The sequence below is a fragment of the Mobula hypostoma genome, chromosome 12 (assembly GCF_963921235.1).
Source record: "Mobula hypostoma chromosome 12, sMobHyp1.1, whole genome shotgun sequence".
In the NCBI taxonomy this organism is placed as follows: domain Eukaryota; kingdom Metazoa; phylum Chordata; class Chondrichthyes; order Myliobatiformes; family Myliobatidae; genus Mobula; species Mobula hypostoma.
This window is the reverse complement of record NC_086108.1, coordinates 60,451,510-60,477,318: the sequence shown is the minus strand read 5'-3', so window position 1 is coordinate 60,477,318 and position 25,809 is coordinate 60,451,510. Positions and strand designations below refer to the sequence as shown.

The 25,809-nt window shown below is 41.5% G+C and overlaps 1 pseudogene; it reads right to left on the bottom strand.

The window, feature by feature from the left end:
* Window positions 1-1,651: 1,651 nt before the first annotated feature.
* Window positions 1,652-25,809, bottom strand: part of LOC134354529 (cytochrome P450 4B1-like) — a 53,786-nt pseudogene continuing 29,628 nt past the window's right edge.

Below are 25,809 nucleotides of genomic sequence, written 5' to 3'. Positions count from 1 at the left end.
ACGGGTGCCCATAGCTACACTTTTAGTTTGGAGGAAGTGGGAGGAGCCAAAGGAGAAATTATTAAGAGTAAGGACTAATTCCGCTAGACGGAGCAGAGTGGTGGTAGAGGGGAACTGATTAGGTCTGGAATCCAAAAAGAAGCGTAGAGCTTTGAGACCTTCCTGATGGGGGTGGAAGTATATAGGGACTGGACATCCATGGTGAAAATAAAGCGGTGGGGGCCAGGGAACTTAAAATCATCGAAAAGTTTAAGAGCGTGAGAAGTGTCACGAACATAGGTAGGAAGGGATTGAACAAGGGGGGATAAAACCGTGTCGAGGTATGCAGAAACGAGTTCGGTGGGGCAGGAGCAAGCTGAGACAATAGGTCAGCCAGGACAGGCAGGTTTGTGGATCTTGGGTAGGAGGCAGAAACGGGAAGTGCGGGGTGTGGGAACTATACGGGTGGTAGCAGTGGATGGGAGATCCCCTGAGCGGATGAAGTCGGTGATGGTGTGGGAGACAATGGCCTGGTGCTCCTTAGTGGGGTCACGATCGAGGGGTAAGTAAGAGGAGGTATCCGCGAGTTGTCGCTGTGCCTCGGCAAAGTAGAGGTCAGTACGCCAGACTACAACAGCACCCCCCTTATCGGCGGGTTTAATAATAAGGTTAGGATTAGTGCGGAGGGAGTGGAGAGCAGAGCGTTCCGAAGGAGTGAGGTTGGAATGGGGACAAGGTGCGGTGAAGTCGAGATGGTTGATGTCCCGTCGGCAGTTGGTGATAAAGAGATCCAGAGCGGGGTGTCCATGAAGAAGAGGAGGGTTGAAGACGGGAGAAGGGGTCATCGGTGGGGGTGGAAGAGTCCTTGCTGAAGAAGTAGGCTCGGAGACGGGGACGGCGGAAGAAAAGTTCCGCATCATGGCGAACACGGAACTCGCTGAGGTGTGGGCGAAGGGGGACAAACGTGAGGCCCTTACTGAGAACAGAGCGTTCTGCCTCCGACAGTTGAAGGTCGGAGGGGATGGTAGAGACCCGGCACGGATGAGAGCTGGGATCAGAGGGGGGAGGGGGGAGGCTGGGGGTGTCAGTGGAGAGGGGAGGGTTGGGGTGAGAGGAAGGTGGAGCCTCTGAGGGCCCAGGAGTTGAGTTAAGACGTGTTTGTTTATTACTGTAAATAAAAGTTCTCTAATTCTTCCAGAATATGATTCTTTACTGTTAACCCACGGTACGTTTAAACAGAAGTAACATAACATTCTAGGTAAAATGTAACAAAATTTGCCAGTGCTAGAGACTGTTGATAATGCCTACACTCATTTTGTAGTCTCACTAAAGCTGTTGTGAGCATTCCAAAAGCTTAGTTGAAAGGATTCATTGGCTTAATGTATGATTTTCATGAGACATAGAAACAGTATAATGACTGTTATTGTGCTGGAATCAACAATGTGTCACTTACAGCAGCATACACCTAATCTGGAATTCATGATATCGCTTGTCCAGAAAAGTAGTTGTTTACAAACAAAATATACCGGAGGAAATAATGTTTATTTCTTAATGCATGCATTAATAAATGATAATAAAAGAGGGCTACATGTCTTCATAATCCTATATACATAGGATCCACCAAAAGTAATTCAATGCATCAATAGGTAAGAGTTTTCTTTCATCTTAAAACCTATTGAATTGTAACACCTGCAGGAACTTGTTTTCCATCAGGGAATACAAGAGGTTTGATCAGTTTCCTGAACAATCCTGGAAGAGGGGGAAAAAGCCATAGAGACTCCTTTAGACACATTGTGTTGTATGGCATTGTACTCAGGAATTCCCTGCAAATACAGAATGAAATTCGAATTCATAACAAGGGTTTTACTGAAGAGTGGCACCAACCAATAACAATCAAAAATAATCTGTTAGTATCCAATAATTAAAATATTTTAAATAAGTCTACTTTAAGAGATCACATATTTAATAGCGTTATCAGCAAATAGATAATGGTAAAAATTGTTAAATCCAGGAGGGACCCATTTACTAATGTTGGTGTGGTTGATGAGGCTTACAGTGTTCAGCTGCAGAGCCTTCATAATGTACGCATCTTTTTCATTGCCAAATATGAGAGCTGGATCAGGTATTCAGTTGCAGTTGATGTCTTGACATGAGTTGAAGAGTCTTGTATAATGCACTCTGATTTTATTTTTCATAGCTTACTTTAAATATTCAAATATTATTAGTTTAAATAACTCGGTAAGGGCTATTGTTAACTATTTTACTGGATGCAAAATCATTGAACTTTAGGAATCTCTTCACTTCGTCCTCCCTCGTACCATTGAAATCCGCTCTTTTTATCTGCTTTATCTTTATTATCTGGAGATGTTTTGCACATGTTCTGCGATCCAGAATTAAGGAACTGTGCAATTTTTCATGCTAACTTTTCTAAAACATGATAAACTCAAATATTTTTCTAGCTTGGGTTTTTGGATTCTAGAAAGTTAGATAAAAACATAATTTCAAAACCCACCACTTAAATTCATCACGCCCATCCAGAAGTTCCTGAATTTCTTCCCTACACTTCTGCTGGTGTTCTGGATGTTGGGCCAGACAGTACATGAGCCAAGAGATCCCACTCACTGTGGTATCATGGCCTTCAAACATGAAGGTGTCAACCTCTGCACGTAAATCTTTGTCCAATAATCCAACACCATTTTCATCCTGAATTAAGAAGAATGCTACACGGAATCAAAGTCACTTACTTTCACTGAAAGAAGGCAGTGGAAGAGAAATAAATCATTTGCAATTGATGGAAAAATCATTAGAAAATTAAACAAATTATTTATTCCTCCTATATACTTAGTAAAAATATAGATATTTGTGAAGTCAAAGTATATTCAAACATTTGAACCTTTTAAAGATCAAATGGTCTTTCTAATCCAGAGATCAGATTCCGATTCAGATTTATTTATCACACATACATCGAAACATATAGCTAGATTTGTGTTAACAACCAGCATACCCATGGATGTGTTGGGGTCAGTCTGCAAGTGAGCTACCCATTCCTGCACCAAGATAACATTGAGCAATACAAACAACAGCAACAACATCAACAACTAAACAAAATAACAAGAGCAAAACATGCACCCATTTTATCCCTCCCAATCATCCTCTCACACACCCAGACAGGCCTCAAACCCCAGGACAGGCTGCCTCTAGAGTCTGGTCCTTGTCCTTAAGATTGTCAGACTCATAGACATAGGGCTTCCAACTTTGGCCTGCACTCCAGGATGCCAGTCATGGTTTTGACCTTCAGGCCTTGGCTTCTAGTCTTGTGTGGATCTTCAACCCCGGTGACCTTGTGACTCCTTCAAACCCTCATGACTCATACAGGCCTCTACCTTCAGTCGTAAACCTTCAGGTTTCAACCTTTGGCCTTGCCTTCACTGGGTTTGACCTTTGGGCCTCTACACTGGACTTAGATGGATTATGGTCTTATGGACTTCTTACCTGAGACTGGTTTCCGACCAGGAGAATGGTGATCTCTTTGGTACCTCCAATCTGTGATTTATGTGCTCTGGTGACAGGAATTTTACTCACCAGACCATTCTAATCCATACTCTATAGTAAATTTCAGGAGTGAATAGGGAAATTGCATGAGATATAAGCATTTGTGAAAATTAGGAACCCCTTCATTTTGAGAGGTTGGTGATGAAACATCAATTCCTGCCTGAGAAGTTACCTGGATCCACTCCAATTTGCCTACCAACACACCAGATCCCCAGTAAATGCCTTTCATTGGCTCTTCACTCAATCCTGGAACATCTGGACAGCGCAGATGCATACATCAGGATGCCCTTTATCGATTACAGCTCGACATTCAGCATGACATCTAAAACTTTGACAAACTTCTATTGATGTGTGGTGGAGAATATATTGACTGGTTACATTACAGCCTGGTATGGAAGCACCAATGCTCTGGAAAGGAAAATCCTATAAAAGTTAGTGGATGCAGCCCAGTCCATCATGGGTAAAGCCCTCCCACGCCTACATGGAGTGTTGTTGCAGGAAAGCAGCATCTATCATCAGGGAACCCCACTACATGGGTAATCCTCTCTTCTCACTGCTGCCATCAGGAAGGTGATACAGGAGCCTCGAGACTCACACCACCAGGATCATGAACACTTATTAACCCTCAACCATCAGGGTCTTGAACTTCAAACTTCACTCAACTTCAGTTGCCTTATCACTGCACTATATGATCACAATGTACAGTATAGACTTACTTTCAAGGACACTTCATCTCATGTTCTCAATATTTATTTATTATTATTAATTCTTATTTTTTCTTTCATATTTGAACAGTTTGTTCTTTTTTGCACACTGGTTGTCCATGCTATTGGGTGTGGACTTTCATTGATTCTATTATTGTTATGGGATTTATTGAGCATGCCCGCAAGAAAACAAATCTCAGGGTTGTATATAGTGACATATACTGTAAGTACTTTGATAATAAATTTACTTTGAGCTTCAAAAGGCTGCGGCAGCAAGCAGTGGAACCAGCATCTAAGGGTAGACACAGGAGCGGAATGTTAGTTGGCTCAGTTGGATGGCTTTTGTCTAATGTGTTGGACTTAGCAGTATACCTTCAAAAGTCACACATGGAAGGAGGCAAGATATTGAGGAAGACACCAGTACACAGCAGTGTCTCTATAACCAACTTTTAGACACTGGTGGATGTGGTAAAGCAAAACAGAAAAATGCAAAACACTGTGTTGCATACATATGGAAGTGATATGTTAGAGGCACTGTCTATTATCCTTTTTCTTCCCATTATAGAGAGATACAATCTTGATCACCTAATAAACTGAAAATGTTGCACAAATAATTTATCACATGGCATCACAGAAATTTTGGAGAATGACATGATCATCACTTTGACTTTAACAGTAAGTGGAAAAGACAAATACAGGTTTCCCCCACCATCCGAAGGTAGACTGTTCCTATGAAATGGTTCGTAAGCCGAAATGTTGTAAAGCGAAGAAGCAATTACCATTTATTTATATGGGAAAATTTTGTGAGCGTTCGCAGACCCAAAAATAACCTACCAAATCATGCCAAATAACACATAAAACCTAAAATGACAGTAACATATAGTAAAAACAGGAATGATATGATAAATACACAGCCTATATAAAGTAGAAATACTTTTCCACCATCATTACTGAACTGTTCTCCGTAGCGAAAATCTCACACAAGCGCCGTCGGCAGAAAATCTCACGCAAGCACAACTGGCAAAAACGGGGCACAAGCGCTCTCCAGTAATCTTTAAGCTGTGAACCTGCCAAATCATACCAAATAACACGTAAAAATACACAGCCGATCTAAAGTAGAAATAATGTATGTACAGTGTAGTATCACTTACTGGAATCGGGACAGCGCCGAGCACACTGATGATGGTGTGTTAGGCTGAGTTGTCGCAGGTTGGGTGGTGCAGTGGCCCCCACCCTCCAGGCCGCCGCGCGATACATTGCCGCGAAGCATGCAGGTGTCCAGCGGTAGCCGGGAGGCACACAGCACATCCTTAAGAAAAAAGCGGAAACAAGCATGCTAATTAATTAGGTGCCGTCCGGCACGTAATTGTCGGCCCAGATCAGTGCCGATTTCTGACTGCGTCGTCCATGATCTGGGCTGACAATTACGGGTCGGGCGGCACTTAATTAATTCGCATGTTTGTTTCGGCTTTTTTCTTAAAGATGTGCTGTGTGCCTCCCGGCTACCGTTGCATTCTCCACGAACCGGTATCTGTCTGTGGCCTGGGGGTTGGGGTGGTGGGACACTGGGGTGACATCTCGTCATCTTCTGTTTCCATTAGAGCAGGCAGCTCATCTTCTCCTATGATTGCCCGCCTCGATGTCGAAGGTCGAGGTTTGTCATCTGTTGTGGCTGATGTGGAAGGCTTGCTTGACTGCTGAGCCTCGCGCATTTTTCTATCACACAGTTCTTTGTAAGGACTCAAACCATCCTGCAAACATCCCCTAAACCGACATACCCTTTCAAAATTAAAGTCGTACTTTATTATTACTCATTCAGTTTCGATTGTTATCCTTTTTTCGTCCAATTGCATCAGCTCTTCATCTGTCAATTCTTGGTCATGGGATGCCAAAACCTCTTCAACATGATGTTCGTCAGCTTCCACAAGCCAAACGCACTTTGTCCTTACTTCGTTCACCACGATCAAAACACTTAATTATGTCTAGTTTTATGCCAAGTGTAACACCTTTAGGATGAACTCTTTTAGGCTTTTCTGATACCTTAGAACTCATCTTGCAAACGGCTGCTCACAGGCACGTGTTTAAGCAATGCCATTCCGAATCCGGGGAGAGCGGCTGCTCGGGGCGTGCACTGACTTTTATCGTGCGCTGTTTTTTTATCGCGTGCTTTTTTTTCGTAACAGTGAAAACACCTTCTGAAAGCGAAAACAGGTTACTAATGTAGGTCTTTCGTAACAGTGAGGTTTCATAAAGCGAATGTTTGAAAAGCGGGGGACACCTGTATTCATAAGCATGTTTACTTATGGGTATCAACCTTTGAGCCCCGAAGAATATCCAAAAAATCATGGTTTCTTTTCCTTGATTCTTTCCAGTTCTTTCTCATTTTTCAATGCTTCCTTCCTTTGGCGTATCACTTTGTCTGGTAAAAGAATCATTTGGATAAATGTAACCCAGTAGAGAGCTAGACAGAACAATTCATAGTGTATGGCTGTGTAATAACAAAAGGGAAAGGGAAACCATAATGAGGAATTATTGGTCTAAGAGCTTAAGTCACTCAACATGAGCCTACAACTTTCCAGACTAATGCAATTGTGGGAAATGTTATTCAAGAGTGAATAATTCCAATGCAATTTCAAGGTCAATAATATAAAAATGTATTTAGAGGGAAGGAGAGGCAAATAAATGATTTTCAAATTCTGCTTTGCTAATTCCTTTAAATAATGTTGAGTAATGAGACATGCTGGCAATTATTGTTTACCTGTGTGTGCATGTGCCGGGTCACAGGCTTTCTAGAATCAGTATCCATGAGGAGTGAACTAGTAGACAAGGTCATAATGATAGTGAAAGGTTTTAAATCCGTGACTTGCAAGGAAACCGAGCTCATACACAGCCTGGATATATGAATTATGGCTACAAAGTAAAAAAATTCAAATCAAAAGAATTATATTTCATTCGAATAATCGCATTAATGTGTTATTCTTGGAACAATATTCATTCCTTGCTTTCACTAAAATAGCAATAAAATTCTGCATCAATTGTGTTCGGCTGTTAAAACACTTTTTTATTGATTCTTTGAGAAACTGCTCAACCCGACCGATCTTTCTCACTCCTGGTTTGATACCACTGGCATATGTTGTGAAATTTGTTTTTTTTTGCAGCAGTACACTGCAATACATAAATTCAAAAAAAAAATAAATAAATTACAATAAGAAATACAGTGGATTCCAGTTAATTGGGACATTGGTTAATCAGGGCAGCTGCTTATTTGGGACAACTCTAAAAAAACAAAAACTAAAGGGAATCCCTTTATTTGTTTGGGACACTACGACCCCTTGGTTGGATTAGGAGACTGCTGTCGAACAGTTTTGAACTAGTGTCAGTTGCGTGTGCTTGTGTGGCTGTTAGACTCTACACTGTGCTTAAAGCGAATAGTGAGCATAGCTGGCAGGTCTCATATCCCTGTTCTAGCATGCGAATTCTGGGCGGATGAGATCTACAGTGAGATCTAATGGCCAGAAAGGCTGTTCTACAACTCCACGTGGAGAGCGAAGGGCGTGACAAGGCACAAAAGAGGTCATGGTCATCCACTGCAACCAGGGAAAACTCCAGTTGTGACGTCTACTCATATCACTGGACGGAGACTTCCAAGGTCGAGAGAGTGGAACTGCCCCAGTGCAATGGCTGTTCCACTTTAAAAACTCTCCCACATAGATTTCCTGTCATTGTCGAATACGACAGACAGTCACCAGTAGTATCGGTAGTGTTCTAATTTATTCTGTGAAAAAGACTAAGGAGCTGGTGATGGACCTGAGGAGAGCTAAGGTACCGGTGATCCCTGTTTCCATCCAGGGGGTCAGTGTGGACATGGCGGAGGATTACAAATACCTGGGGATACAAATTGACAATAAACTGGACTGGTCAAAGAACACTGAGGCTGTCTACAAGAAGGGTCAGAGCCGTCTCTATTTCCTGAGGAGACTGAGGTCCTTTAACATCTGCCGGACGATGCTGAGGATGTTCTACGAATCTGTGGTGGCCAGTGCTATCATGTTTGCTGTTGTGTGCTGGGGCAGCAGGCTGAGGGTGGCAGACACCAACAGAATCAACAAACTCATTCGTAAGGCCAGTGATGTTATGGGGATAGAACTGGACTCTTTGACGGTGGTGTCTGAAAAGAGGGTGCTGTCTAAGTTGCATGCCATCTTGGTCAATGTCTCCCATCCACTACATAATGTACTGGTTGGGCACAGGAGTACATTCAGCCAGAGACTCATTCCACCGGGATGCAGCACAGAGCGTCATAGGAAGTCATTCCTGCCTGTGGCCATCAAACTTTACAAGTCCTCCCTTGGAGGGTCAGACACCCTGAGCCAATAGGCTGGTCCTGGACTTATCTCATAATTTACTGGCATAATTTACATATTACTATTTAACTATTTATGGTTCTATTACTATTTATTATTTATTATGCAACTGTAACAAAAACCAATTTCCCCTGGGATCAATAAATTATGACTATGACTATTTAAATACATAACTTGTTAATTAAATGAGACTTTGTCTTTTTTTATACCTATTTAATTATTTCCATGAACATGTTCTAATTGGGGTAGCCGCTTAAGTCGTAGTCCCTATGAGTTCTAATTAACTGGAATCCACTGTGGATTTTATGGACTGTGGACTGCTTCTATACAATGCTATCAATGACTGCATCCTCCAACTCTTCACTTTCATTGCAACATCCAAGATGATGTCAATATCTTCAAATTCTTTGTAGTTGCTAACTTATTGAAGTAGTGAAGTCATTTCATTCTTCACTCCCAACCATCTCTGGCATCTTGAAGCCTGAATGCTTGGAACTGCAGTGAGCAAATTAGTTCTGAATTGTCTTGCTGCTTATTTCTTGTCAATTTTCAGTGCCAAAAATCACTGTTTTTTGAACACAAGCACATGCAACTGGCGCTATTTAGAACTGTTCACACTAAGCACAGTGTAACGCTTAACGGCTACACAAGTGTACGTGTCTAACACTAATTTGAAACTGTTCAGCAACAGTCTCCAGCCCCAGTTAAGTGGCATAGTGTCCCAAATGAACAAAGGGAATCCCAGCTATTTTGTTGATTAGTTTTCGTTCTTCTAGAGTTGTCCCAAATAAAAGAGCCTGCCCTAATTAACTGATGATCCAATTAACTGGAATCCACAATATATATAATTAAATAAGTCGTGCAGAAAGAGATCAGAAAATTAGTGAGGTAGGACACATTGGTTCTTTGACTGTTCAGAAGTCTGATGGTGGAGGGGAATAAGCTGTTCCTAAACAATGAGTGCATGTCTTCAGGCTCCTCATCGACATCTGAAATTCTGCCGACAGCAGTGGTGGCATTGTTGAATTTATATTTGGTGTTCGAGCTGTGTCAAGCCACGCAATCATGAGTGTAGAGGGAATGCAGCATAGGCTAAGTACACTTCCTTGAGGTGTCCCTGCATTGATGGTTAGCAAGGAGGGGATCCACACTGACTGTGCTGGATATGGACGTCAAGGATCCAATTGCAGAGGGAGGTACAGAGGCCCAGATTTTGAAGTCTGTTGATTAGTACTGAGGTGACGATGGTGTTCAACACCTAGTGGTTATCAATAAACAGTAGTCTGATGTAGGTACTGCTGTTGTTCAGGTGGTCCAAGGCCAAGTGGAGGGACTGGGATTGCATCCACTGTCGACCCATTGTGGCAGCCAGCAAATTGCAGTCAGTCCAAGTGTTTTCTGAGCCATGACTTACCTCTCCAAACACTTCATCACAGTAGATGTGATTGCTACTAGGTGATAGTCATTGAGACAGCTCCCCTGCCTTGCTGTGACCATTGTCACAACATTTCTAGAAACTTATCCTTCAGGTGCTGCTCTTAACTGCAGCCTACCTTACTATAGTTACTGTGGTATCAACCTTAACTTCTAGAGTTTGCTGTTCCCCACCTTTATTTCATGGCTGAGATAGATATTGAGGAATGTATATTCACAGCATTCGAAACCTAAGCATTGAAGGCTATAGTTGAAATTGGATTAGCATAGATAGGTAATTGATAGTTGGCATGGGCATAGTCATGTCATTGGTTGTAGTTGGGAGCTTAATATCAAAGGATATACTTTGTATCAAAAGGACAGACAGGAAGGCATAAGCTCTGTTGGTAAGAGATGAAATTACATCTTTAGAAAGAGGTGACATACCACCTTCCTGGAGAGAAGCGATTATTTCAGTTATTCCTAAAGAGGGTAAAGATAAACTAGAATGTGGCAATTATTGGCCAATTAGTGTTCTTAATTTAGATTACAAACTATTTACATCTATATTAGCGCACAGATCGGAAAAGCTTTTACCTGGCCTAATCCATTTAGACCAGACTGGATTTATTCAACAAAGACAAACACAGGACAACATAAGGAGAACTCTGCACATATTAGAACAGGTTAATAAGAACGAGACAGAGACAATGGTAGTAGGATTGGACGCTGAGAAAGCTTTTGATTCGGTTAGTTGGGCATTCCTATACAGAGTGTTAGGAAGATTCGGCTTTCAAGAAAGGTTTATTAAATTAATTCAGACTCTATATGACAGCCCAACAGCCCGAATTAAGATAAATGGGGACCTCTCTGACTTCTTCATTTTAGAGAGAGGCACTAGACAGGGATGCTCAATTTCTCCTCTCCTTTTTGCGCTATATATTGAACCACTTGCCCAACTAATAAGACAGAGCGAAATCGTAAAAGGTATCAAGGTGGCAGGGATTGAACAGAAAGTGGCGTTATTCGCAGATGATGTTTTGGTCTATCTGAGTGAACCAGAAAAATCATTTATAGGATTGTTTACACTGTTGGATGACTTTGGGAAAATATCAGGTTATAAAATAATGTAAAGAAAACGCAGGTTATGTCCCTAAATTATACACCATCCAAAAAATTGCAGGATACATACGATCTTAAGTGGGAAGCTAAATCATTAAAATATTTAGGAATAACCCTGCCGAAGGATCTTTCAACACTGTCACAGGTAAATTATGGGCCATTAATCTCAGAGATAAAAGCAGATATGCATAGATGGAATCTTATCCCCTTTTTAAGTTTAAATTCAAGGATAAATACTATAAAAATGAATATTCTTCCTCGGTTATTATATCTTTTCCGTACTTTACGGAAGTGGAGGTGGATGATAATCAATTCAGGGAATGGGACAAATGGATTTCCCGCTTCATTAGGCAAGGAAGGAAACCTAGAATTCGATATAACACCTTACAGTTAGGGAAGGAAAGAGGAGGTATGGTTCTTCCTTGCCTGAGAAATTATTTTTATGCCTCACAGATAACCCCTCTGTTATATTGGTGTAATAGGGAATATAAGGCTAGATGGAAGGAAATAGAATTTGGATTAGTTGACAGTTTTCCTCTTCAGGCCTCAATAGCTGACAAAGGATTGATGGCCCAGTTGGAAAAATTTAATAATGCTTGGATAAATCTTACATTAAAAGTATGGCAGAAGGTGGTTAATTCATGTGGAATTAATAACATGCTAAAACTCTTTAGATGGTGTGCATATGATACCGAATTCCTTCCCAACAGAGGAGATAAAAGATTTGAGCTATGGATAAAGAAAGGTCTTACAACCTACCTCTCATTTATAGATAAAAGAGTATTACAAAGTTTCCAAATCCTGCAGGACAAACATGGCCTAGAACATAATGACTTTTTTAGGTACCTTCAAATACGAAACTATGTTAACCAGAGTTGTAGATATACAGACCTATCAACAGTAGAATTAGAATTTTTCAAGATTCTGAATTCGGCTTGCAGTTCAATACCTAGTAAATCAGTTTCTTGCCTATATAATGCACTCTCCCATGCTAAAAATGTAAATACACTGTATATTAAAGAGAAGTGGGAGAACGAAGCGGGGTTGGTACTTTCAGAGGAGGCTTGGGGGAAAAGCTGCTGCTTTCAATGGTCCTCGACTAATTCTTTGACTTGGAGAGAACATTGTTGGAAAAACATTATAAGATACTTCAAGACCCCATATCAGGAAAAGTATAAAGATACAAATGTGATGTGTTGGAGAAGGTGCGGCTCTAAGGAGGCAAATCATTTTCATATTTTCTGGGATTGCCCTAAATTAAGTCTATTTTGGGAAGGTATTCATAGAACATTAGTTAAGGTACTTAGGTCCCAGATACCTCTGAACTTTGAGACGCTCTATTTGGGGCATGTATTGTTCCTTGAACAGAAGGAAGATATAAAGTTGCTGCAGGCCCTCTTAGCGGCAAGTAAGAAATCAATCACTAGAAAATGGCTAAATCCAATACCACCTACATTAGAAGATTGGTACGAAATTATCTTGGAAATATTTAAAATGGGAAAGTTGACCTACTCCCTGAGAACTCAAAAAGAAACATTTTATCAAATCTGGAATAAATGGATTGAATATATAACCCCAATGCGAGCAGACTTTAGATGACTCTCCTAATGATTTATATTGCTCTTCTCATCAACACAGTAATATTGCTAACGTAAGAACCCCTAGTCTAAATGTTTGTTGTTTTTTTTTGGAAAATAGAGAATTAACACAAGTAAAGGGAAAGATTTGGGAAAGGGATAAAAAAAAATGGAAAAATTAAGTAAATAAGTACATAGGGATTGGATAATTATGTCTGCGGGCAGGAACAAGCACGAACAAATTAGGATATAAACACCTACAGTGGTTGGTATATAGGCTTGTATGCAACATTTTGGACCAGTGGAAATGGTCCAGAAGGGTTGTATGGAAACTATTATTACCATTTTTCTTAACAACTAATTTCATTACTTAGCCTAATAGGTTAGATTTACCACAGTACATAATTATCTATTTAAATGTTTATTTTGCTTTTATATCATCTCAATGTGTACTTAAGAATGTATAAATAATTGTAGTTTTATACATATAAAAAATGGAAAAGGTTATATGTGTGAAAAAAGTACATGATAATTGTGAACTCCTTATCCAAATAAAAATAAAATTTAAAAAAAAAGAAAGAGGTGACATAGGGTCAGAGAATATCGAATCATTATGTGGAGTTAAAAACTGCAAAGGTAAAAAAAACAATTTGGGAATCATATATAGACCTACAAATAGTAGCCAAGATGTGGGGTTGAGATTGCAAAGGGAGCTGGAAAGGTCAAGTAATATGGGGAATGCCACAATTGTAGTAGGGACTTCCATATGCAAGGGGATTGGGAAAATCAGATTGGTGTCGGTATGCAAGAGAGGGAATTTGTTGAATACCTGCAATATGGCTTTTTGCAGCAGCTTGTGCTTGAGGGAAAGGCTATCTTAGATTGGGTGTTGTGTAATAATCCAGATTTTATTAGGGAGCTTAAGGTAAAGGAAACAGTAAGAGACAGTGATCATAATATGATTAAATTCATACTGCAATTTGAGAGGGAGAAGCATAAGTCAGATGTACCAGTATCACAATGGAATAAAGGGAATCACAGAGGCTTGAGAGAGGAGTTTGCCCAGGTGGATTGGAGGGGGATACTGGTGGGGATGACGGCAGAGCAGAAGTGGCTGAGGTTTCTGGGAATAGTTCACAAGGCACAATATAGATATGTCCCACAGAAGAACTTGTTCTCAAATGGCAGGGGTAGGCAACTGCGGTTGACAAGGGAAATTAAGGATTGCATTAAAGCTAGGGAAAGGGCATAAAATGTAGCAAAAGTGAGTAGGTGATTGGGAAGTTTTTAAAATCCAACAAAAGGTGACTAAAAAGGCCATAAGAAGAGAAAAGATGAACTATGAGGGCAAACTAGCCAATAATATAAAGCAAGATACTAAAAGCTTTTTCATTTATATAAAGAGTAAAAGGGAGGTGAGGGTTGATATCGGACCACTGGAAAATGGTGCGGTAGTAATGGGAGACAAAGAAATGACAGATGAACTTAATGGGTACTTTGCATCTGTATTCACTGTGGAAGACACTAGCAGTGTGCCAGAAGTCCGTGAGTGTCAGGGAGCAGGAGTAAGTGCCATTGCTATTACAAAGGAAAAAGTGCTGGGCAAACTGAAAGGTCTTAAGGCAGATGGCACCAGAAGACCACATTCCAGAGTTCAGAAGGAGGTTCCTGAAGAGATGGCAGATGCATTGGTTATGATCTTTCAAGAATCACTTGATTCTGGCATGGTCCTGGAGGACCGGAAGATTGCAAATGTCATTCCACTCTTTAAGAAGGGAGGAAAGCAAAATAAAGGAAATTATAGGCCAGTTACCTAACCCTGGGAAAGTGTTGGAGTCTATTATTAAGGATGATGTTTTGGGGTACTTGGAGATTAATGACAAAATAAGTCAAAGTCAACATTGTTTCTGTAAAGGGAAATCTTGCCTGACAAATCCGTTAGAGTTCTTCGAGGAAGTAACAAGCAGGGTGGACAAAGGACAGGCAGTGGGTGTCACTTACTTGGATTTTCAGAAAGCATTTGTTAAGGTGCCACACATGAGCCTACTTAACAAGATACAATCCCATGTCATTACAGGAAAGATACTGGCATGGATAGAGGAATGGCTGACAGGCAGGAGGCAGTGAGTGGGAATAAAGGGGGCCTTTTCTAGTTGGCTACCAGTGACTAGTGGTGTTTCTCAGGGGTCAGTATTGGGACCACTACTTTTCACATTGTTTGTCAATGATTTAGATAATGGAATTGATGGCTTTGTGGCAAAGTGTGAAGATGATACAAAGATAGCTGGAGTGGTAGGTAGTGCTGAGAAAGCAATGCTATTGCAGAAGGACTTAGACAAATTGGAAAAATGGGTAAAAAGGGGTAGATGGAATACAGTGTTGGGAAATGTATGATAATGCATTTTGGTAAAAGGAACAAAAGTGCAGACTATTATTTGAATGGGGAGAAAAATCAAATATCAGAGGTGCAGAGGGACTTTGGAATCCTTGTGCAAGACTCCCAGAAGGTTAATTTACAGGTTGAGTCTGTGGTAAAGAAGGCAAATGCAATGTTGGCATTTATTTCAAAGGTAATATAATATTAAAACAAGGAGGTAATGCTGAGGCTTTATAAGACACTGGTCAGCCTGCACTTGGAGTATTATAAACAGTTTTGGGCCCCATATCTCAGAAAGGATGTGTTGTCATTGGAAAGGGTCCGGGGAGGTTCAAGAGGATGATTGCAGGAATGAAGGAGTTAACATATGAGGAACATTTGGCAGCTTTGGGCCTGTACTCACTGGAATTTAGAAGAATGCGGGGGATCTCATTGAAACCTACTGAATGTTGAAAGGACTAGATAGGGTGGAGGTGGAGAAGATGTTTCCTGTGGCGGGGGGGGGGGGGGCGGTATCCAGAACTAGAGGACACAGCCTCAAAATTGAGGGGTGACCCTTTAGAACAGAGATAAGTAGGAATTTGTTTAGCCAGAGGGTAGTGAATCTCTGGAATGCTGTGCCACAGACTGCAGTGGAGGCCAAGTCTGTGGGTATATTTAAAGCAAAAGTCAATAGTTTTCTGATTGGTCAAGGCTTCAAAGGTTATGGCAAGAAGGCAGATGGATTGGCCATGATGGATCGGTGAGCAGTCTCGATGGGCTAAATGGCCTATTTCGCCTCCTATGTCTTTTGGTCTTATGGACATGGTATGCAGAAGGGCTGGTATAAATGAACAGGAGTCATTGAGATGAGAGAGGAGAAATGAGAGAGTGAAAGGCAGAAGGAGAAAAAGCAGAAAAGGTTAAAGTGAAAAGTAAATCTGTCAATCAATTCCTATGCTTTTTTATTGTATTATGTAACTAGTTAGTTACTTAAACTAATAAACTATAAAGTGACTAATAATAAATAACAGCCATGTTAAACAAAAAAGGAGGAATTTGATCAGAAAATATTATTCATACTAACCACGGGATTAGAAGAAGGAAAACAAGCACTGTAAGTGGACGGGCCTGACGAAGGGTCTCGGCCCCAAACGTAGACTGTACCTCTTCCTAGAGATGCTGCTTGGCCTGCTGCGTTCACCAGCAACTTTTATGTGTGTTGCTTGAAATTCCAGCGTCTGCAGATTTCCTCGTGTTTGCGACTGTAAGTGGACATTGGGAGGCATGCAAGGCTGCTAATGAGTAGGATAGAGCATGACTCCTGTTTTATTTTAATATTGAACAGTGGGCAACCATTAATAATAAAAATACGGCATTAAAAATTTCTAGCCTTTCAATCTGACAATTGCTATGGTAACTGAAGGCACACTTCAGAATACTATCTAGTGTCATAAGGCTGAAATGATGGTAGAGTTCCACTGATTTTCCATTCGTGCTGAGTAGTTCCCATTTGTCCTATGGAAAAAGATATGTTATTCACATCAACACAGACAAAACGCTGGAGGAACTCAGCAGGTTGGGTAGCGTCTATGGACAGGAATAAAGAGTCGACGTTTGGGCCTAAACCCTTCATCTGGGGCCCTTCATCCAGCATCTGCAGAATCTCTCATATGAAATATTGCACTGCTATATTGAGTGCTTAGCTACAGAAGTTAGGGAAATCTTAGGCTAAGGAAAAGATAACCACCTTGAGTTTTAGCCCTGATTATGATTCAGGCATCCAAACAAAATTTAACATGGCTCTAAGACAGCACTTCCCAATCTGGGGTTCAAAGGCCCCTTTCTTAATGATATTGGTCCATGACATAAAACGGGTTGGGAACTCCTGCACTGAGATATTTATCAATGAATTAAGACTCCCACTTACCAATGTCTCGCCAAGCTAGCACTATTAACATTTGCACAGTCAGTTTACTTAAATATATAATTATCTGCAACAAATCCTAAGTCAATTTTACATTATGAATGAAGTTATTCCATGCCATAGCAGAGTGGAACCATTCATATTTAGGGAGATTTAGAGATTATTAAGAAATTGTTTGCAATGTAAAATTCACATCTTGGTAGTTGTAATGTATGCCTCCTGTACAATGTATTAATATAATCTTGCATTAGTGGTCTAACATAGAAAGCCAAAGAGGAAGGCAGTCATTTCAAAAAGAAATAAAACAATATTCAGTGAGACCTAATTCTGTATCCTCTCCAGGAAATTCATGCAAATGTACCTCAAATTGTGTGGCATTGTCACCAAAGACCTTTAGAGAATTGCTACAAAAACCATAGAAATTGGATCAGGTCAGGCAAGGCCATAAATTAGCTAAACTCATTATTCCCACACCGCGTACCGCTTGGTTTTACCTCCTCCCAAAGATACACAAGCCTGACTGCCCCGGTAGACCCATAGTTTCTGCCTGCTCCTGTCCAACCAAACTTGTATCTGCCTACCTGGACTCCATTTTGTCATCCATAGTTCAGTCCCTCCCCACCTACATCCGCGATACATCCCATGCCCTCCACCCCTTCAATAACTTCCAGTTCCCCGGTCCCAACCGCTTCATTTTCACTATGGATGTCCAATCCTTATACACCTCCATTCCCCATCAAGAAGGCCTCAAAGCCCTCCGCTACTTCCTGGATAATAGACCTCACCAGGTCCCCACCACCACTACCCTCCTCTGGTTGGCGGAACTGGTTCTCACACTTAATAACTTCTCTTTTGTCTCTTCCCACTTTCTTCAGACTAAGGGTGTAGCTATGGGAACTCGCATGGGACCCAGCAACGCCTGCCTCTTCGTTGGTTATGTGGAACAGTCTGTGCTCCAAACCTATTCTGGTACTGCTCCCCAACTTTTCCTTCGGTACATTGACGATTACATTGGTGCTGCTTCCTGCACCCATGCTGAGCTCGTCATTTTCATCGACTTTTCTTCTAACTTCCACCCAGCCCTCAAATTCACTTGGTCTATCTCAGACACTTCTCTCTCCTTTCTCGATCTCTCGGTCTCCATCTCTGGAGACAGACTGTCCACTGACATCTTCTACAAGCCCACTGACTCTCATAACTACCTCGACTATACCTCTTCCCACCCCGCCACATGCAAAAATGCCATTCCCTGTTCCCAGTTCCTCTGTCTCCGCCGCATCTGCTCCCAGGATGAGGCTTTCCATTCCAGGACATCTCAAATGTGCTCTTTCTTTAAGGATCGTGGTTTCCCTTCTATGGTGATCAATGATGCCCTCACCCGCATCTCCTCCATTTCCCGCACTTCGGCCCTCACCCCATCTTCCCGCCACCACAACAGGGATAGAGTTCCCCTTGTCCCCACCAGCCTCCGGATCCAGCACATTATCCTCCGCAACTTCTGCCACCTTCAACAGGACCCCTCCACTAAGCACACCTTTCCCTCTCCACCCTTCTCTGCTTTCCGCAGAGATCGATCCCTCTGCGACTCCCTGGTCCACGCATCCCTCCCCGCGGATCTCCCACCTGGCACTTATCCCTGTAAGCACAAGTGCTACACCTGTCCTTACACCTCCTCTCTTGCTGCCATTCAGGGCCCCAAACAGTCCTTCCAGGTGAGTCAACACTTCACTTGTGAGTCTGTTGGGGTCATATATTGCATCCAGTGCTCCCGGTGCGGCCTCCTCTACATCGGTGAAACCCGACGCAGGGGGACCGCTTCGTCGAGCACCTCTACTCCGTCCGCCACAACAGACAGGATCTCTCAGCAGCCACCTATTTCAACTCTGCTTCCCATTCCCATTTGGATATGTCCATACATGGCCTCCTTTACTGCCATGATGAGGCTAAACTCAGGTTGGAGGAGCAACACCTCATATACTGTCAAGGTAGTCTCCAGCCCCTTGGTATGAACATAGAATTCTCCAACTTCCGGTAATTCACTCCCCCTCCCTTCCTCTATCCCTATTTCACATCACCTCCCTCATAGTTCCACCTCCTTCTACTACTGCGCATTGTTCTCCTGCCAATCACCTCCCTGCTTCCCCTCCCCCACCCCTTTGTCTTTCAAATTACTGTTTTTTTCAACCACCAGCATTCTTCAAACCCTCCCCAAAGTTCTTCCTTCAGTCCTGACAAAGGGTTTCGGCCCGAAATGTCGACTAATCTTTTCAACTGATGCTGACTGACCTGCTGAGTTCCTCCAGCGCATTGTGAGTGTTCCTTTGACAACAGCATCTGCAGATTATTTTGTGTTTACCATAAATTAGCTGCTTCCTGTTCTTAATGAGTGCCACAGGATCTAACATATTATCCAGCCTCTATTTCCTTCATAAGGGAATCAAAAGGGATCAAATCCTTTGTCTCTGCAAACAGTAATTTCTTGTATGTAGCACCTTAAAATTCATTCTGGTGCAGTTATAATATGGTATCTCCAATGTGATTCAAGAGGGATTAGTCATTAATTGTTAGTTTTAACCTAATTAGCCCCCAGAGGGGATATCCATTACACTTAAGAATCGATTCTCAAAAATGACCTTGCTGAGGAGCAACAAGAGATCCCATATCCTCTGGGCTGGGGATTCACCAACATTGATAACACTGCACTAATATTAAGTTCATTGAGTGAACACCTCTACGATTGTAAATTTCAAAACATTAAAAACCTTCTCAATCTACTTAGTTATAGATTAATGCAGGTAAAAGTTTCTTTTCAGCAAATCCATTACAGAGAATGAAAGACAGTTGAGAGCAAGAAGACAATAATGATGGGAAAAAAGATGAAAGGAAGAAGGAAAGTCATTCTTTTTCACGGTGCTAATGATGACTGTGATGAAGAGACAAATAGTGTCCCAGCCATCAGCGAGTCTCTGGACCTATATTGCAGTTTATGTTCCTCTGTTACAAATTCATCCACACAACCAGCTCGGTTACTTGCTAATTCACTCCCACGCACAAAATTAGGCACTTTATTTAGAAAATCAGTGTTGTTGGGATATTGCACTGACTGATTTACAGAAATATGAGGAGACGGAAAGAGTGGAGAAGCCATGGAAAGTTATAACCATGTCTTTGTAGCAGTGGGAAATGGGAATTATAGGTACTCACCTGAAAAGTAGAATCTTTGTGGAAAAGTATATCAAACTGAAGACTCTAAGTACAGGTTCCTAAAGGGTTGTGACTCTTGACTTTATAGATATTCTTTCAGCTAGAAATGTATTTCTATATAATGGGTGGAGTATATTATTTTGCTTTTGCCCTGTATCTTAACCATATGAACAGAATCTCCAATAATATTCTGTCAACATTATGCTAATCCATTAGGGGGAGTTCACTAGGAAATTCATCTAAAAGTTGTTTGGTTCTAAGTTCCCATCAAATGGTACAAACACATTTCATGTAAGAATCACACAAAGAGTGGGGTCTGGATGGTAAAAATGCTGCAAGTGTAAATAGCTAATACTCCTTTCAATAACCAGTATCCCAATCTTACTGGAAAGTCACAATTAAGAGTTATCAGAAGTCTCAATATACATACCAGCATGATTCTAGTGGCCTCTGTGATTTCCTGCGCATAAAGGTTTAATACATAGTAGTGGAACCCAGGTATCAATAGTCGCTGATGACGATACCACTTCTGACCACTGGATATTAGCAAGTGGTCACCTGAAGTTCATAGAGTATTATTTCTAAATACAAGCATTATGCACCCTTTCAATCTGCTAGTTAAATTGAAAGACTTTTGCTCCTGTAAAGAGTTGGATGGCTAATTTGAAATGAAGCAGTTATGGAGCCCTCCCAATGATTCAGTTGATAAATACATTGAAAAATATGGAACTAAAACCTAGAAATTAGGAAGATTCAAACATTTAATTTCTTATTCAGATTACTTCAGCTAAGGTGACAGTTTGATAATTCAGCCTCAGAGCTCCTGAGGGCTGGAAAGCTAAAATTAGCCAAGATGGTTACTCTTGCTTAATTTGCAGTGTGTTATCATTAAAAATGCACTGGTTTCATGACTGCCTCTTGATCTAGCATACTGCTGTATTTCACTACTTCATCTCTCACATGAAAAATGTCAACTTACTGGGGAGGAACAGGGTGAAGTACAGGTACAGCCAATGGTGGACAATACCGATTAAATTAGCTCCTTCCGGGAAGGAGCAGAGAAGTGGATTAGAAAGCAAAATAATTTCTAGGCATAATCTCTTTTTCTCCAGTCCCACCAAAGGGTCTTGGCCTGAAATGACTGTACTTTTTTCCAAAGATGCTGCCTGGCCTGCTGAGTTCCTCCAATGTTTTGTGTGCATCGCTAAGTTCTAAGCATTATATTTGCCTACTTGTATGCAAAAACAATTGTGAAGTTCAATGTTACAGCAAGCTAACAATAGGTAGAGATTTATTAGGCATTTTTAAAATTAATAGCAAACTTGTAGCACATACAGTTTACATTTTCATCAGCGTGTTTGCTCAGTACATGATACAATGAGAATGAGCTTATCCAGGGCAAGATATCAATTAAAATTAGCTCGAGGATTTACCATCTGTTAACCTGCTCCACTTCTGGTGCCTTCAGTTTGAACCTGTTGTGCTGAACAGTGACAGACACATGAAGCTAGCTGTACTAGGAAAGAAGGCAAACTGTTGTGGTTTCAATGGTGGGAAGCAAAGCTGGGCCAGAGAGGCATAAAGATGTGCATTTTAATCTCTTACTTCTTCCAAGTTTAACTGGGGTTAAAAGAGGCAGAAGTGCTTCTTAAATCCAATAAGGAAAATCTAGGCCTTCCCTTGACTTAGCCACGTGAAAGCAAGGAAGTGTTGACTGTTTAGGCAACTGGCTACGAAGATGGAAGGTGGTAAGAAAAATAGTGAACTGTGAAATTATTCTTCAATAAAAAAAAGAGAATAGGAGAATCTTTTTACATGTAAACATTAAACTGCAGAGGAATTGGGTGGCCCACTTACATGAACTGAAAAATAGGGGTTAGTTGGTGTAAAATTGGAATCTAAGAGAAATAATGAAGTCTTTCTTGCTACACATATAAGTAACACATAGAAGAAGCAAACAGTCAATGTTAGTCATAGTCATAGTCATACTTTATTGATCCCGAGGGAAATTGGTTTTTGTTACAGTTGCACCATAAATAATTAAATAGTAATAAAACCATAAATAATTAAATAGTAACATGTAAATTATGCCAGGAAGTAAGTCCAGGACCAGCCTATTGGCTCAGGGTGTCTGACCCTCCAAGGGAGGAGTTGTAAAGTTTGATGGCCACAGGCAGGAATGACTTCCTATGATGCTCTATGTTGTATCTCGGTGGAATGAGTCTCTGGCTGAATGTACTCCTGTGCCCAACCATTATGTAGTGGATGGGAGACATTGTCCAAGGTGGCATGCAACTTGGATAGCATCCTCTTTTCAGACACCACCATCAGAGAGTCCAGTTCCATACCCACAACATCACTGGCCTTACGAATGAGTTTGTTGATTCTGTTGGTGTCTGCTACCCTCAGCCTGCTGCCCCAGCACACAACAGCAAACATGATAGCACTGGCCACCACAGACTCGTAGAACATCCTCAGCATCGTCCGGCAGATGTTAAAGGACCTCAGTCTCCTCAAGAAATAGAGACGGCTCTGACCCTCCTTGTAGACAGCCTCAGTGTTCTTTGACCAGTCCAGTTTATTGTCAATTCTTATCCCCATGTATTTGTAATCCTCCACCATGTCCACACTGACCCCCTGGATGGAAATAGGGGTCACTGGTGTGTTAGCTGTTACAGGTCCAATGAAGGGTCACGGACCTAAAGTGTTAAGACTTTCTCTTTCCACAGGTGCTGCCTGGCCTGCTGAGTGTTTCTAGCATTTTCTGTTTTATTTTCAGATTTTCAGTACTTGCAGTTTTTTGTTGATTTTCACATAAGGATTGGTCTCTCCACAGAAGAATATGCTTACCTCTAATAATGAATCACTGGCTTTGATTTCTGTGAATAGAGAACTGATTTATTAGGAGTGATTGAATAAAATGGCCTATATTTTCAGAAATTTAGTTAAAAGAAAAGTGATCTTCTTGACACACAGTATATACATTTTTTAAGGGATTTGACAGTGTGGAAGCTCAGTGTCTGCTCTAAGGATCCTAGTCTCACAATTAGCAGAAGACCCATCTACTTTGTAAGAATAAGGTAATGAAAGACTGTTTCACTTGAATGGTTATGTTGCTTTGGAATTCTTCACTTCAATGGACTAACAATACAAAACCTCTGAGAATATTTAGGACTAAGACTGCTAAATCTTCAGATGGCAAAAACTTCAAGAAATATGAGAAAGGTTATGGGAATTATGATTGTCACATGTACTGATATACAGAGAAAAGCATGGCTTGCATACTGTTCATAGGGATCAAACAATTACCCAGTGCGTTGAGGTGTGTAATGTCCTGGTTAAGATTTTTACTGTTAGCTGTAGGTATTTCACTTTAGCAGTTCTGTAAGAGCAGTCTGTTCTGCTTTCAGCCTGTTTGGGTTTGGGCTGAGATAAGAGGCTTTGTTTTTCACCTTGGAAATGAGGTGTCAGCCAATCAGGATGGTAGAATCGGGAGAAGGTTCTAGAGATTGCGGGGTGGAGAGGTTTTTGTTGGTGGGAACTGGGAGAAGACAGGGGGAAAGATGGTGGAGGATGCCATCCCTGATGCACAAGGTGCTTTGTGCAGATGAATGGCTTCGAGGAGGAAGGACCAATACTCCTGTGGGAGACCCGGTTGTTCAAGATGGTTTTAGAGCGACCTTCAGAAGGTAGTGTGTGCTTTCACGCAGACCGAGGGTCCAGCACATGACAACTTCAAGATTTGAGCTGCACCGTGCACATGTGACTGTATAAGTATAATAGGCCCTTTCTGGTTTTTCTTTTTTTCCCCTTTAATAACTGTTTGCTTAAGTTAACATTCTTAAATATATTTATTAATTTTATGCAGTGTATGATCTGTTATTTCTTGCTGAAGGGCGATTGCCAGGGGCGGTAAATCACACAGCATTCACACAAACTGTGGTTTGGGTGGGTGAGACATCCCAACCCCATGGATTTGGTGGGACCAAAGCCATTTACACCCTAGACTATGAAGCCTGAGAAAGGTGGGTTTCTCACTGCGGAATCCATTGGCTGTTAGCGAGGGGCTAACAAGTCGCATTTCCAGAGACGCCCAGTAAAAGAGAGTTTCAGGTAGAACAAGGTAAAATAATAATAATACAAAATAAATTGTAATATCTCCACAGAAAGCGCAGGGCAGATAAACAGTGAAGATCATAACAAGGTAGATTATAAGTCAAGAGTCCATCTTGTCATACCGGGGAACCATTAACAGTCTTATAATAACAGGGTAGATGCAGGTGTTTTCAGGCTTTTTTATCTTTTGCCCACTAGAAGAGTGGAGAAGAGAGAATGTCAAGCGTGGGTAGTTCTTCGATTAGACTGGTTGCTTTATTGAGACAGCGATAACTGTAGGTGGAGTCCATTGAGTGGAGGGTGGCTTCTGTGACGTGCTAGGCTGTGTCCACCACTCTCTGCGGTTTCTTGCAGTCACATACAGAGCAGTTGCCATATCAAACCGCTATGCGTCCAGACAGTTTGCTTTTTATAGTGCACTGATAAAAATTGGTAAGGATTGACAGGTCATGCCAAATTGCTTTAGCTTCCTGAGGAAGTAGAAGCATTAATGAGTTTTCTTGGCCATGGCATCTACATGGCTGGTCCAGAATAGGTTATTCGTAATACTCACTCCTAGCAACTTGAAGCTGTCCACCCTCTCAGCTTCAGCACTGCTGATGTAGACAGGAACATGTGCACCACTCCACTTCCTGAAGTCAATGACCAGCCCCTTTGTTTTGCTGACATTGAAGAAAAGTTTGTTGTCATGACACCATTTTACCAAGGTCTCTATCTCCTTGCCCTTGCTTTACTTACTTCCTTATTAAGCCCATACCCAACTGAGGCATAGGCCGCCAACAACAGTCCTCTATCTGGGCCAGTCTTTCAAGTTATTCCCGGGTGTAGACCGTCCTTGAAGGTCCTTCCTCTCCCACGAATAAGGTCTCTGGAGTCTCTATTGGCATTTCTTTAGCACTGGGCTTTTACAGGATGGGGTTGCTAGCCTCATACACAACACTTCTCCTTTTGCAGTTGGGCTTGGGACTGTCCATGATAGCGTTTTTCTGTACTCCAGCTCATTGTTATATGAAATGTGGCCCACTACGGAGATATCATCTGCAAACCTATAGATGGAGTTGGAGCAGAAACTGGCCATGCAGTGATGAATATACAAGGAGTAGAGTGGGAGGCTGAGGAGGCAACATTGTGGAGTGCCAGGTGTTGAGAATAACCATGGTGAAGGTGTTGCTACCTGTCCTTACTGACTGCAGTCTGTTGGTCAAAAAGGTCAAAGATCCAGTTGCAGAATGAGGTATTGACTCACAGCATCTGGAGTTTGGTGATAAGTTTGCTTGGAATTACAGTATTGAAAGTCGAGCTGTAGTCAATAAACAATAGTCTGACACAGGCGTCTTTACAGTGTAGATGCTCCAGAGGTGAGTGTAAGGCCTGGCAGATTGTGTCTGCCATCTTCCAGCAGTAGGCGAATTGTAGTGGGTCGAGGTTGTCTGAAGGCTGGAGTTAATGTGTCATGACCAGCTTCTCGAAGCACTTCATGATAGTAGATGTCAGA